Raw genomic sequence first — 13,825 nt, forward strand, 5'->3', positions numbered from 1 at the left:
GCTTGTTTGTCATATTTAAAAGGGCAACTCTCACTGAAATCACCTAAAGCTAAAGTTACTCTTTTGCCTAGTACCTTATACAACCCAACGTCAAAAAATAATGAAATATCCCTTTAATTTTCTGTTTAAACAACATGAGTGCATAGTGTGAAAATTACAGCAGTGACAGGTTGAAACAAGGAAAAGCATTTGCTCCACTATGCCCCAAGACTCTTGTGCTGGGTGCACAAGAGGATCGAAAGAGTTTTAGGGGTCCTGCAGTTTTCTGGGAGTTTTTCTGATGTTTGAAGAAAAAAACTGAACACTGCTTTTCTTTATGTTTGGTTCTGGAGACAGGCAGACCTGTGCCAAATGACCTGAGGGGTCTGGATATTTTGTACCGCATCAGATGGTCGATATCGTATGTTTGCCCTAAACCATTTAGCCCTTTATAGAAAAACAGCAATATTTTAAAATCTATTCTCTGGCAGACAGGGAGCTAGAGAAAATACATCCCTGCATTTTTGATAAATTTCCATGAGTGGATGTAGAAAAGAGGATTAAGACAGCTGGTTGTTTGTGAATCTTTTAAGATGGTTGCATGGTGAAAAATCTAGCAGGTCCTCATAGAAACAAGCCTTAACTTCACATATATTTCTTACAATTACCCTATTTATACTCTTTTTGTGCCTTGTAGTTATCAAATTGACCTTCATGCATGCATGTGTTGGATAAGAGGAAGAAATATTTGACCATGTTTCTGTATAAGAAGGCCAAAAATGGTGGGACATAGCAGTAGTATTGGACAAGAAAGCTTTGTATAACAACAGCTTACATAAATAACTGCAGATTAAAAACACAAAAATGATCAAAACATTTTAAAAAACAAGATTACCTTTAGAAACCTCTTGCAGTGGATTAGTAAGGCTTAACATATATCACACTAAGCTACAACTCTTATCTGTCATGCAAGGCAAGCGAGACCAGGCGAGTTTCACCCCACAATTAGTCTCGCAAGACCAGACCTTGATTTACCTCTGCCGTGACAACATCAGAGGGGAATGGGCTGGAAAATGGCTCTGCGGTGCCATGTTGTGTAAAATATCAAGGCAGGTAGACCAAATGTTCTTTGGGAGATTTACACAGAGGAAGTCAAAATGACAAAGGTCAAAATATGAGCGCTCAGAATCTCACAGCTCTACCAGACAAGAGCTATTACAACCACTGCAGAGGTTGGAGAATAAAGCTGGCTTCAGATCAGTGGAGACGACACGCTCAGAAAACACATGGACGTCTTTTACGCCAATCTGTAGTGTTGTGATTGGACTTTGAGGAAAAACACAAATCATCATCCAAGACCCACTGTGGTTTTGTTGTATCTGGCCCCATTTTTGACGAATACAAGCAAAGCAGCAGGTAGTAACTTGGATACTTACTTATGAAAAATATTCCTGATTCTTGTGGAGAGAGAACAAAGAAAACAAGGGACTTGCTGGTGATTGGGATTTGATATTAGAAGATGACAAGTTGAAAGATGAAACCAACACGCTGACAATGCTCCTCACTGGATGAAAAACAGGATTTCATTATGCTTATTTAGTGCCATTCTTAAAACAAATCAGGTTATACTATAATATGAACTGTCGGACAATCAATTAAAAAAAAAATCCCTTAATCAATTAATTGTACTAACACAGATATTCTTAAGCTTTGCCAAACCAAGAACCACCATATCTGGCTGGGAATCTGCAATTTTCATTTAAAGGGGAATCCTTCTAACCTGGCACACCAGATGGGTTTGTTTCACACATCCATCTGGAAAACTTCTAACAGACAGGGTTTGGGAAAGGGCAGAGCCTTTAAAAAAACTTAGAGGGTGATTGGAGGAACGTTCTGTCCGTCATATCTTCACGGGCCAGTCAGAGCAACAAAACATGTGACGTCATTGCTACCAAGCTGCGCCCCTATGGTTTGCGTTATGCAGTTCTCTATGGAGTTTATTCCTTGGTAGTGACGCAACTTGGGATCGATGACGCCGTCACATGTTTTGTTGCTCTGATTGGCCCGTAAAAATGTGACAGACAGAACATTCATCCAATCACCCTCCGAGTTATTTTTCAAAGGCTCTACCCTTTCCGAAACGCTGTATATTGAATGTTTTTCCAGATGGATGTGTGAAACACATCCGTCTGATGTGTCAGGTTACTAGATTTCAACATTAAAGTGAAATTGAAAATACAAACTCACATGTAGGCTGCCATTGTTGCACAATGCCTTCTAGGTAGTTAACTAACTCTAACTTTGTCTCATCTTTGTGATTGTACTCACCTCCATCTACATCACAATATTTTCTTCCTCATTGTCCTCTTCATTGAAACTGTACTCAGAATCAATAAAAAAGGCTCTAAGGCTGACACTGCATAGGAAAAGATGTGGGAAGAAGAACAATAAAACCCTTGGCCATTACTGCACAGGGTGCACTGAACAGCAGCAGCCTACACGTGAATTTCCTCTCAAAATTTTATGAAAACCACATGACCAATTTAAGTCTAAATAAATAGACATTACCTAACATTCAAGGTAACTTTTAAATTTATTATGAAGGCGTCATATTCATATTCACTGAAAAGTTTCTTATAAATACAGTTAACTTGCTTAAGCCCATAAAAATTGTATTCATATTAAAGTGTTTTGCAAGTTAAGCACAAGTAAATGTTATCTTTGTTAAACCAGAGCTGTTGGATTTGATCATTAAGCCTAAACAATCCATAAAAATTCCCCTTCAAATTTCATGTCAGCTCCTTAAAGTTTTCAAGCAAATTCCTCAAAAAATCAAAACAAAATCCCCTTAATTTATTAAATCAAATTACCCCAAAACCTATGAAAACAAAAAGTAAATGAAAATTGTTTGAAAATTCCCCCAAACATCAAAAAAAATTTTCCAAAATTTCTTTGAAATTCTTGGAAATTTGACAGGACACCAACCCCCCAAAATTTCCAAGCAACTCCCCAAACATTAACAAATATATTTTCCAAATTCCTATAAAAAATGCCTTAATATGTCATAGCAGTTTTCTCTAAACATTCCAATTCAATTCCCTAAAGAATTCCATGATATCCTTGAAAATTTCAAAGGCTATCCCACCACAGAAAATCCCAAACTTCCATGAAAATACCATTAAAATGGTTGACCAAATTCCTGCAAATATCCAAACAAGTTCCCCTCAACTCAATTCAAATTGTCAATTCAAAGGGTATCGACAAAAAATAATTCCAAATTAAACCTAAAAAAAGGAATTTTTAAATACATTTCCAAATCCCATGGAAGTGCCAAAAAAGCAAATCCAATTTCAAAGGAAATTTCCCCAAAAAATCCTATGAAATTCTTGAAAATTCTGAAGGACACCCCACAAGAAAACAAAACAAAACAAAACAAAGCAAAACAAAAAAATCCCAACCAAATCTCAAACATTTCCATGAAAATTCCTAGAAAATTTCTAAGGACATCAACCCCCAAAATTCCCAGCAAAATACCCAAAAACTGACAAACATTCCCCAGATTTCTACAAAATTACCTTTAAATATCAAATTCCCCTAAACATTCCAATATAATTCCCTGAAAATTTCAGCTGAATTCTTGAAAATTTCAAAGACATCCCAACCAAAAATCCCTATCAAAATCCCAAACATTTCCATGAAAAACCCTAAAATTTTCAAAGCGAATTCCCACAAATAATTTAAAAAAAAATCCCAAATTCCAAGCAAGTTGGATCATGCAACATGCCTGAGTTCATGTCAAGAGATTGTGTTGAGGACTTTCAAAACATCTACGTGCAAACTGCCACCTATAGGACTGTAAACATATGCTAGTGTGGTTCAGCATGGAATGATATTAATGTAAAAGCAGGCTAGTGGGGGGGGGGGCAACTGTGCCCAGGGGTGGTATGAAACAATCATACGGATGGATGTTATTTTTCTTTTAGAGTCGAAAAGGGAGCACATAAACGATAATATACAGTGATTCTTTACATCAATAACAACATATTTTTAAATGCTGCTGTCACAAATAATGTTATTAGTAGATTTTTTTGTTATTCCCCACTTCTCTTCAAGCCTCCCTGGAGGCTCCAAAGGTCAGGACCGCCTTTGAAAACATTGTCCTAATAAGTGTTGTCTCTGTAGGCAGGGCCTCATATTCCTTAGTGACCTGGGGCTATATTGTTATTATAAAAACTGTTACACTCAGGAGACAATCCCACACCCACCATCCACCTGCTAAGAAAAGCCAAACAAACCAAATCTGCACCTGAAATTACCCCCCCCCCCCCCCCCCCCAAAAAAAAAAAGCCCTGCTATTTTAGCAGCTTTTCATTATTTTCAACACCACCTATCTGCTGTATGATTGAAATGCTTGATCTAAATTAAAAGACAGTATGATGTAGCACTAGATCACCAACTCAATGCACAGGGCAGAGGAGAGCTGTGAATCTGCAACAGCTCCTCTCTAGTCAATGCATGGGTCTGTATTGATTAAAGCAAGGAAGCACGGACAAAGAACACAGTTTGCCAATAATCCCAAAGACACGTGTTACTGTTGATGAAGACAAACAAATCTCCAGACACTAACATCACTGGCTTCTCTTAGTGACCGCTGGGACATGGATTGTAGAGATGAGGCACCACGCTTCAGATCGCACGTTAGAAAAGTCAGTGTGATGACATCGGCTGAGCTGCTGGGCAGAGGTTAGGGCAGCTCATGCAGGACGCTCTGATGGTTCCAATCAAACTGCAGGCAGTTATGATTGATGGTGTGCAGCCATTGAGTCAGGATTTCTTCCCTTATTGTTCTGGCTAATTCACAAGCAGGTTACACTTCATATGAGCTGTTCCACTCTTCTGACAGGCTTCCGATGTTAAAGTCAAATCAACAATAAGAGTTAATCAAAGGGTTTATTTTTGAGTGACCAAGTGCAAAATGGTTTCACAAATTAGACTGTTATATCCTCCTGAGCTTTCGTTTAAAATGCATTTTAGTTTCTCCCACTTTTTTAGGTGAAGTAGGACCTGATTAGTTTAAAACCTCAACATTGTCTTGAACAGGAATTATTATTATTATTTTTATTTTTTATTTTTTCCCAAAAAATGATTTCTGCAAATCTCCAGAAGGTACTGTTTCTGAAGGAAATTAAGCACTGGTCATATTTTGATTATTTTGGCTGTGTGCCAGCCAGTTGATTTGTTGTTTGGCGTCTTCAGGCATTGAGAAATGTTGTCAGTCATCAGGAGAGGTATGGTGGAGTCCTTCTTCTTGTTATTTTAATCAGGCACCACAAGGAATTGTTAGGGCCAAGCATGAGAAAAATTTTCCCATTCTTTGAAATTTTCATGTCCAAAATCCACACAAATTACCCCAAACTTTTCTGAAAAATTCTTACTTATTTTTAATGTGTCCCATAAAAAATACCCCAAAATACTGTATCTTCATGTTTTCCCCAAATGTTTGAGTGAAACTTTGTTGTAATGCCTCAAAATTCCAGAAAATTTTCAAGTAAATTACTTTAAAAATGTAATGCAAATCCTTCTTAAATTTTCTAATCAAATTCCAGGGCGTCCAGGGGTCTCGCCTCCTACTTTAGTCAGGTCAGGTATCGGCACTTGTTCATGTACTGCTCCAGCCTCCTGAAGGCCATCATCCAGGCCTGCACGAGGCCAATGCATCATCTCTACAGGTATCCTCCCAGCTGACTCCTCCATGATGCACGCAGTCGCCCCTGGCATCTGGACCAGCCCACCAGGTCCTGGACAACCAGTATGAGGTGGGTTTGACCAGGCCTTGGAAAGCGTGTCAGGTGCCCTTAAAAGTGCAGCTGGTGCTTTAAAGCAAGCAAACACAAGGTCTTCCCTATGAAACCCAAAAATGCACCAAAGAGGAGCTGTCACAGCCAGCCCCACTGGCCTTCAGCCAACATCCAGACCTCACCAGAGTACAGTACAACCAGGCCAAAGGCCAAGGGAGGACCCACTTTGGGAACCACTGATCTAGACGACCTGTTTAGTAATAAGGAATTTCCATAAGTTAAATCCTCTCTTATCTTTAAAACAACTCTTTTAATTCAAATAAGATTTATTTTCCGACTGATCTAAAATTTTAATCAACATTATATGGACCATGTTTGATATCTTGATGAATATTAGAGATTTAATGAAATTTAGACACCACAAATTAAATAAAGGTTTGAGCTTATATTTTTAATAGGTTTTGTATTTTTATGTTTTTTTTTTTTTTTTTTTTGCTCCATGCTATGTTTTTGATGCTCTTGCTGTTATGAATGCCTTTTTGCTCTGTAAAGCACTTTGAATTGCTGTATGTACAGTTACCTATCACTAGTATCACCCCCTTGGATCTTTTTACCCTTTAACTGATTTTGTAAATCAATCATGGTCAATGTGATTGGCTATTTGAAAAAAAAAACAACTTTAATTTCAAAGTGAAGTGAAAGAAAGTAGAAATTCACTCCATTCTTCTTTGCAAAAATGCTCAAGCTCTAGGTTGTATGGGGATCAGGTGTGAACAGTCCTTTTTAAGCTCAGCCACAAATTCTCTCTTGGATCAAGGTCTGGGCTTTGACTCTGCCACTCTAGAACGTTCACCTTGTTGTCTTAAAACATTTCCGTGAAGCTATATCGCTGTATACTTCAGGTCATTGTCTTGCTGGAAAATAAATCTTTTCCCAATCCGTCGTTCTCTTGCAGACTAAATAACGCTGTCCTCCAGGATTTTCCAGTATTCTGCCACATTTTACCCTCTACCTTTCCAAGCTTTCCAGGACCGGCTGCTGAGAAGCGTCCTAACGGCATTGTGCTGCTACCACCATGCTTCACAGGTGCGATGGTGTGGTTGTGGTGATGTGTAGTGTTTGGTGTTAGCCAAACATAGCATCTTGTCTGATGGCCAAAATAACAATTTTGGTCTCACCAGACCAGGAACTTTCTTCCACTTGACCATGGAGTCTCACACATGCCTCTTGGTGAACTCTAGTTAAGATATAATATGATTTTTCTTCAACAGTGGATTTGTCTTTGCCTCTCTTCCATAAAGAAACACAAAAAGGTACACCCTCCAAACAATAAACTTCTCAAAGTGCACGACAAAAAGACTTACTATAAAAGGAGGTGTATCATACACATCTATATTGTAATTTATATAGGTCTTTGTACAAGGTATTACTGTGCAGTAGAGCCCCTACCATGAAGCCAAAAAAGTTTTACTTTGAAGGTTGTACCTGTGATGCTTGATTTGCTTCCTGTATTTGAGGTGCTCTTCCACCTAGTGTTCACAACGCTGAGGAAGACCATGAGTTGACACGAGTCAGTTGTGCCTTGCCTAATAAAACTATCTAAAAGGACATTTTTGAGTGCTGACACCTCTCTTCCATAAAGCCTTGAGTGGTGATGCATACAGTTGTGTACTGAGTCTCTCCCATCTCAGCTGTTAGGCTCCTTCTTTCTCAGTCAATTTGTGAGGATGGCCTAATCTAGGCAGATTTACACATGTGTCATATTCCTTCCATTTCTTGATGATGGATTTAACTAAATTCTGGGGAGTTTTAATTGTTTTTTTGGGTATATTTTTCTTCTAAAAGAAGCCAAATTAAATTGACCATAATTGATTTATTAAAATGGTAAAACATTCAAGGCAGTGAATACTTTCCATAGACTCTGTATGAAGTATAATCTTTAATTAAAGTTGCCTTACCTTGTTTTGTCATGTTATTAATTAAGAAATTAATTGTCTGGGATCATCCCCTCTCTAGACATCAGTTTAGATCAAATTACAAAGAGGTGTATAGAGACAAAAGATGGGCTGTGGTATTATTGACCAAAACTGCAATTTCTTTTGATCCAGTCACCCAAAACTAACCCCTCAAAGGACCAAGGGCCTTAGCCTTGGGACATAGTGTCCCTGCTCTGCTTTTAGTTTCCTTTAACTTCTGCGTCGTGTGCTACAAAGACATAGAAATTCTGAGATTGGGGTAAAATTGCCACAATAATCCAAGCAGCATACCAATCCTTTTATAAAAACCAATTAGGAAAATAATCAAACAGAATAATAAGGTCATTTCTAAGAGTCAGAATTATAGTAAGTAGTGCAATAATGCCCTAATTACATTAATTCATATGATGGGAATGTCTGAGCATTTATGCATGTATTTGCCATGTAATCAGAATGTGAATGCCGATGATTCGGTGTGTAATTGTGGAACAAAGGCTCTGATCAGAGGATAAACAGCTGTTTATGCAGAGGAGCATTGTGAAAGTCGCAGGCTGACTCTCCTGATAGAATCCTACACGTCTGAAAAATAATCTCCCTCAATTCTGTTTACAGCACGCCTAACAAGTGTTAAATTTGTACCACTAATCGGGGAAACTGTGAAACCACGGCATTGTGTGCACTAATCCAATACAGAATTTCATCATTGTCATTCAGCTCCAATCTCATTACCTCTATTCAACATTAAGTACGCCGAAGATGAAGACTGACACTGTTGCACAATCGAAGAGATTTCCAACATGCAACACATTCAGGAATAAAAGTAACACTTTTCATTTTAGAATCTGCCTCCTCCATCATATGTCTCTGATGTATGAATAATACAGTAATAAGAGACATGTTGGAGGTGTTTCATATTCATAACAACTTGAACAATGTATGAAGGCACCTTTGGATTTCATGCATCTAAAATTACACCATCCCAAGGCCGCCCTACTGATGTAGCCTATGAAATTCATTCACTGAATGTTTCATCATGTCTCTACCAAAGATGTTATTGAGAAATTACAGTGCAAGCAATGAGTCAGGAAGCACTGTGACAGTGGCCCAAGTGGAATCCAGGGGAGATGTATTATTATGATATTTTCTTGGAGGAATCTGGAATTGAATTCTGATTCAGTGGAATATGATTTTAAAGCGAGGTTATGCTATCCCCTGATAGATGATACACAGGCTACAGTCACGCTACACGGAGCATTGCAATAGATACACTGAGTGCAGAGCCGGCCATGCACAACACCAGCAGGCTGCATACAGATGAGATCTGAAGGAATCGGATCACTGGGGCATAAACACAACAACAAAGGGTGTAATGGAGGGTTTACCACATGAGCTGAGTTAATCCACTTTGTAATCTGTGCAATATAAGTTTCCTAACATTTTCAAAGGGATTGAAATGTTTACAGAATCATGCACTGAGGAATCGAGCCAGTGGAGGTTGCACATTTCTGACAACATACCACTGGAAGCCTTTCGGCTGTTTTGTTAAAAGCTAAACACAGGAAATACACACACATTACCAAATAAAAATATGCACCCTCTCACTTGTGTGTCTCACACTTAGAAGTGAGCGTCTTTATTTCCTTTTTAGAGGACGCCTTAGTCTCTGTAGAAAAAGCACAAAAAGAAAAGGGTAGTGTGACCGTGGCTGCCATTGTGGAAAAGTAAGATTGCACCACGGCTGAAAGCTGGAAATGGAAGTTAAAGGATTTTTCCTTCAAAGAAGAAGTGAAAATAATGTCACTTTCATAAAAGACAGAGAGTGGCATCTGGATACAAAACCACAGAAATTTGTGAGATTTTTGAGTTTTTGAAGTACCACATGTGAAAGTGAAGCTGTAGCACCATTTCAAATAAGGTGTTGTACTAGGGAGGAGACAGTGATTTGGTGTCATTATTGACTGTGGTGATAAAAAAAAATACGGTTAATTAATCCTTAAAGCTCCCTAACATTGTTTATTTTTAGTTCAGCCTCTACGGAACAAAAACACTGTGACACCAGCAGCCCAGTAGTCTGCTCCCAGCATACAGTGTCTAAAAAAAGTATTACCCCCTTGGATGTTTTATTGATTTTATAAATGAACTGAATCATGGTCAACTTATTATTATTATTTTTTAATACGTACATAATAAAACTAATATCAAAGTGAAAACAGATTTCTACAAAGTGATGTCAAACAGAAATATGTAATGTAAAATAAGTGACTGCATAAATATCCATAGGTATTCCTGGCATTACACCATGAAGACAAAAGAATACTCCAAGTAATTCAGAGAAAAGTTACCGAAAAGTATAAGTCAGGGGATGGGAAAAAAAATCCAAGGCACTGAACATCCCTGAGGTTCAGTTAAATCCACCATCAAGAAATGGAAGGAATATTACACGTGTAAATCTGCCTAGATCAGGCCATCCTCACAAACTGAGTAACTGTGCAAGGAGACTAGTGAGAGAAGCCACCAAGACACCTATGACAGCTCTGAAGAAGTTACAAGCTTCAGCAGCTGAGATGGGAGAGACTCTGCATGCAACAGCTGTTGCCCAGGTTCTTTACCAGTCAAAGCTTTATAGTAAAGTGGCAAAGAGAAAGTCACTGTTGAAGAAAACTCATGAAATTTAACCTGAGTTCTCCAAAAGGCATGTGGGAGACTACATGGCCAAGTGGAAGAAAGTTCTTTGGTCTGACGAGACCAAAATGGTGCTTTTTGGCCATTAGACAATACACTATGTTTGGTGAACACCAAATACTACACATCCCCACAAACCACCTTACCCACTGTGAAGCACAGAGGTGGCAGCATGGTGCTGTGGGGATGCTTCTAGGCAGCCGGCCCTGGAAGGCTCTTAAGGGTAGAGGGTAAAATGAATGCAGCAAAATTTTGGAGGACAATCTTATTCAGTCTGTAACAGAACTAAGGCTTGAGAGAAGATTTATTTTCCAGCAAGACAATGACCCGAAGCATTCAGACAAAGCAGTGTAAAAGCACAAGCCTCAATCCAATAGACAATTTGTGGCTTGACTTGAAAAGGGATGTTCACGCCAGATCCCTGTGCAACCTGACAGAGTTTGAGCAGTTTAGCAAAGAAAAATGGAATAAAATTGCAGATGTTGGAGCCTGATTGAGACCTATCCACACAGACTCAGGGCTGTGATTGCAGGCAAAGATGCATCTACTGAATAATGACTGAATAGTTAGGGGTGAATAGTTTTATCTTTGCAGGACTCTATGGAAAAAAAGTTGTGGCACCCAACACCACACTCAGGTTAGCACACAATAACAGAGGGATATCATGTGAACAAGAAGTTACTAAATGAAACATGGAACAGGTCTCAGATTGACAACTGTCATGTATTAGCTGTATGAATTTGTTCGTCCTTGTCCTGGATATTTACAGTACTTCTCTGTAATCACTTGACGGAACTTCCTAGATCAGATCATCTGACTGCCAGTAGCCCCTCATGCATCGAGCACTTCCATCAAGTGACACCTGTCATCCAATCACAGCCCCTCACGCACATCAGCATCAAAAGCCACAAACGTGGTTAAAGGAACAAAAGATTTTTGCATCTAAAACAAGGAATTGGAAGCTGAGAAAATGAGGGTTAAGCCGGTCTCTGGTGACTTGACGTAAGCTTTGAGGAGTCTTAATATGCCATAGAGGTGGTCATGACCTGACACAACATGCTGCTAGAGAGTTGCACAAGAAGGCCAAATTAGCAAAAGGTGCAAGCAACATTAGAGTATGTTTCTGGCTTCAGCAACACCAAAAAAATGGGGGAAAAAAGTGGCAAGTAAAGTATAGTTTGGGTAACTTAATCCACACTGGATGCAGGTTGATCAGAGCTGAACTTCAAATATGTGTGATCTGTGACTTGAAGAGGAAGGATTTTTCTCTGGCTGTGCAAAACGACCAAAAAAAACCCAGCTCGAAGCTGTCAAGACCAGCAAGAAATATCATGGAGTAGGTGAACTTTATGAGTCATGCCTCTCTTTTGGATTTAAAATCCTTTTTGTTATTTTCATTGTAAAGCACCAAGCTGGGATTTATCATGTCATTATATTTAGGTTTATTAGAGCAGTTTTTCTGTCAGAGGTCAGTTAGGGGGTTACAAGAGTTGCCAAGAGAAAATTACATTGTAAAATGACAGAATGTGATCATTTTGGTTATGGTTTCATTCATTTTAGATATATCTAAAATAATTCACAGATGGAGGTACTTTGTCTATTTTTTCCATTTTTGGGGTCTTTTATTCGAAAAGGAGAGGTTTATTGTGTGGAAATGAAACCATCTTAGTAAAACTAATAGAAACAGATTTCTTCTTGTACACCAATTCACAGATCATACCTCTACAGCTGTGGCACTGGCCCCAAACATAATTTACGTCTTTTAGAGAAAGTTGGCAGCCCTAAGTCAGTCACAATCAGCAATGTAGTGGTTACAGTTTGGCATTAGGTATAATGTAAAAAAATGGCAGTAAGAGCCTGGATCCAAGTGCTGGCAGCGCTCATTTTCAATATAAACCATTGTAGTCCAGCATTTTAACACCCTCCAGGTCAGCTGCTTTTGTTGCTGCACTCTCAGTGTGCTCAGCTGAAAACAGTTCCACTTTTAGAACAGCGCCTTGTGTTTGTGACGTCTCCCTCAATGACCAATCAAAATCAAACAGAGGCAGGACTTACGATACCAGATCATCTAACTGAACTGGTCTTTTCAAAGGTAAAATTTCCAGATCTACAGCTGCTGCTAATGCAAGGCCATGTTTTTTTGGAGGAAACAGAAAGCTCCAGCAAACCTTGTAGTTTAGAGAACAACTTCATTAGACCAACGTGTTTTGTCTTGTAGCCATCTTCAGGGTCTTGACAGGATTCCTTTACTTTTATAACCACATTGCATTGGTCTGTAACAGAGCTATGTAATGCGTTACTGTTGTTAATTTAGTAATCACATTACAGTTACCGTAAATAATCTCGTTACATGTGTTACCATAAATCCGCCAACTACTTGTCGCCAAAGTAATGTCACTATTTGTGTCACTAGTTACTCTTTGCTGTGAGTAACTAAGTGATGGAACTTATTACTTTCTTTTAATAGAGTAACTAGTAATGTGTGATGGATTGTTATTTTTTTCGGTAACTAACCCAACACTGGTTACAGATATGATATAGGAACACAGGAAGTGAATTTTTGTAATCTAGCAGCAATAAATGCAGATGATAAGAGTTCTGAAACTGAGGTTGTGGACATAGAACCCCAAGAGTCATGCAGTCACTTGAAGTCATCTCAGTCCATACCATAAGATTTATTACGGCTATTCAGGGATGTCCAAGCTATGGCCCAGGGGCCAAATGTGGCCCATGGCCCATTTCTAATTAGCCTGCAGCACATTCTACAAATAAACTTTAAAAATTGCCTACATTAAAACATGTAAGTCATTCTAAACTGTAGTGTACATCTCAGTTTCAGCACTTGGCATTACTGTGATAATTCTGCAAACAAACATTTTGATAGGACAATTAATTGATGTGCTTTTTTGTGCCCCTAAACTGAGACAGCACTGTGCATTTTCTGGTAGCATCATTCTCATTCTGACTGGGTCAGAGCCAGTGATAGCCAGGGTCAACCAGGGCTACCTTGAAATATGACTGGACTCCTTAAAATCCTTGAAATGACTTGCTATTGTCTTGTCAGCCATCAATAAGTCATTTAAGCACACCAATGACCAAGCATACCTAAGTTATATTAGTTTTACTGACTTTATATCATAAAGGCAAGGTTTATGAAAGTGGCCCCACCATCCCTATGCTTTTCTATATGTGGCCCTTAGAGGAAAAAAGTTTGGACACCTTTTAATTAATAAAACTGCATGAGGGATATTCTTTTTTTTGATTCATTTAATACATTTTGTGGAAATGTAATCAATAATAAAAGGATGACATCTAAGATTAGTTTAACTTTTAAAACAGATCACTTAAAAAGTAGGAATAATGGATAATAATACATTTTTTCACCTGGGG

The sequence above is a fragment of the Cheilinus undulatus genome, linkage group 11 (assembly GCF_018320785.1).
Source record: "Cheilinus undulatus linkage group 11, ASM1832078v1, whole genome shotgun sequence".
Classification (NCBI taxonomy): domain Eukaryota; kingdom Metazoa; phylum Chordata; class Actinopteri; order Labriformes; family Labridae; genus Cheilinus; species Cheilinus undulatus.